Source organism: Varroa destructor, unplaced genomic scaffold (genome assembly GCF_002443255.2).
Source record: "Varroa destructor unplaced genomic scaffold, Vdes_3.0 BEIS01000003.1, whole genome shotgun sequence".
NCBI lineage: Eukaryota > Metazoa > Arthropoda > Arachnida > Mesostigmata > Varroidae > Varroa > Varroa destructor.
The window spans coordinates 12,428,263-12,431,091 of NW_019211456.1; positions in this window are offsets into that span (position 1 = coordinate 12,428,263).

A 2,829-nucleotide genomic window follows, 5' to 3' on the forward strand; every position below is an offset into this window, starting at 1 on the left:
TATATAGTAGATGATCATAAAGTTAGGGGTAACTGGGAAATGGAACAGTTAAGGAAATCATAGTCATTTGTGAGGAACTACAATAGAAAGTCCAGAGGAGTGCACTTCTTCCTGCCAAGGATGGGGATAATAAGAAACGGCCTGCAGACAGAATTGTGGCCAGCGTTCTCCTTCCTGAACACCATGTTGGCATGTACTAGTTAGAATAAAAGAAAAAAAAATAGGAAAAAGAAGAAGGACAATTTATGTGCGCTAATTTTTCGCGGTATATGGAACACTATTTATCGTAGTGTAACGCACTTTACGATGTCCCGCTGAGTCACTTGTGCTGATGGCAGATCGTCAGCATTTATTATTATAAATACTGTCTCTAGTGCAGCCTGGTATATTAAGTATGTCGGCATGGTGGTCAGAAAAGTGATAATAAAGGGGCGACAGTGGGAGTTGTTGTCGTCGTCGTCGTCGCTGTGAAGTCAATGGTACCAAAACGGATATAGTAGATGCGTTGCATTGTATCAAAGAATTGTAAGATTTTTTTTTATGTAAATGGTTCGTTATAGGTAGTTTGAGAGGAAAACAAGACATGGTAATAGAAAGAACGATTAAATAGAAGTAGATCTAATTAACAACAACCATAAGAGTTGTCACAGCTGTCGTTCGAAGCATTTGAAGCATATCTGGGAAAACTTGGGGAAACGCTTGGACTAAGGACACGTGACGCATGAGCCGAGAAGACACGGTTTGTTGTAATGAACTAGATCACAACTCCGTGATCTGTGATGAAATCAAGAAATAGAAATAAAGAAGACGTGAACGACTGGGCATTTGTGTAAAATATCCGCTGTGTGCATGTGTGCGAGGGGCAGACAGAGCATTACGTGTCGCATCTTGTATGCGATTACGTTGTTGTAGAATAAACAGGGAGCGCTTGAATGAGTGAGACAATCGGTCAAAGCAGAACTCTATCTAAACATTTGAAGACCACTGCAGCACATGCGACCGCGTCCTTGTTGGTGCCTGATAGGATGGAACAGGATAACTTCGCCACTAAGGATTATCAGCCTGAATAGAAGTTTAATGTATGTATCAACGCAGTGCCATGATATCAAGATCTCGACTAAATTATAAGGATGACTAGAAAAGAAAAGGGTACCGTCAAACACTTCCCATCGATTGTAATAAGCATAATAAAAAGACTAATATTGAAAGAGAGAGGCATGTATTAATGATAAAAGTAAACGCATCATAATGATTATACTATATATCATATCACTCCCCCATGTTCCAACTTCTATTTATTAAAAAAAAAACTGAATACAGATCGCATGGCAATATGGCTTGACGCAGTCTAGGTATAGATATTAAAATTTATTCTGGCAAGTAAATAAAATGAGGCTAATGCAAACAATGGCTCCTAGCAGAGTCTCCGGATCGACCTATCGACTTATTTACACCTTTGTCAGGTGTATATTTAACATGAATGTATTGATTAATACGCAATTTCAGTATAGGTATATGGACTGCAGGGTAAAGGTTTCGCCTTTGAAAATCGCAGAAGAACAGTGACCACCGTGGCACCTAGCGCCAAGCTCGTTGAGGCAAGTGCGTTAGCAGCCGTATCCTCGTCCATTCGAACCTACTGTCGCGCCTAAACAGCCATTACACCAGCATGTCCTACTTAGTTTCTTCTAGGTACCATTCATCGTTGCACCAATTACAAAGAAAGATTCGCGCAACAAAGATGAATTGTTTATAGCGCGCGGTTTCCAATGAAGTTCAATGGAATTGAGAAGCTAAACTAGATAACTGTAGATGATCATGATGATGGTGATGACTGTTAGGTGGTTTTATAGCATAGCGTATTGCCCCGCACTTGCGCCCGGACAGCGTCTAAAGAGGGTCTAGGCTTTTTAAATTTATTCCTTCTGTTTACAATTCTTCTTTGTATCGCTTTCGCTCCTTATAATTCCTTCATCATATAATGCTAGGCAAACGCAGAAGACTGAAGTGTCTGTTATAAGCGTGTACAGGAAATAAGGAAATGAAGCAGGAAGATCGTGCCCTTTCCTCGAAGTCACCGACTTGAGTGAGACCTCCTTGATTGCTGCTGTTGCTATTGCTGTAGACCAGCGGCCTATACTCTATGGCGACAAAGTAGCATGGCCACTGCCCCTTGCTTTTCGTATCCACTCCTCTGTCGGTCTCTTCGTCGTCACTGGATCCTATCGTGCAGATCGACCGATATTATTGGACAACGGTAGCAGTACAGGCGGATGAAACAGCAGGGGGCAAAGTGAATAGGCGTAGCTACTACACTACAACAAAGACAGGCCCAGAGTTCCGTCCGGTGCCAATAACAGCCGATATAACGCGACTAGTAAGAAAAAAGGAAGAAGGAAGAAAAAAAGGGGCAGGGGCGGGGCAAATTGCAAGACTTGGCCTCAAAAGGGCACTGCGAAGAAAAGCCGGACAGAAGGAGAATGCAGAAGACGAGTACACGATAACAGAAGGCTGCACGCAGCACGACTTGTATGCAAATAGATGATGGTGCTAGTAGATGCTGCTAGAGCGATTGACGAGACGAATAGGGATGACAGGATAGGGACGAATTTAAGGATGGCGTAGTCGTCGGTGGGCGTATAATAGTCGACGGAGAGCGCTGCCGGAAATGAAACGCTGGCAACGGAAAGACAGTAACGCGAGAATATCAGAATATGGACTACGGTATGAGAGGAATTATAGGAGGTGTCATTGGTTGGAGAAGACAAGGCTTTGACACGGGAGTCGCTGCTGGAGAAGAGTTTCCAAAAAAGGTAGGCTGTGCATACG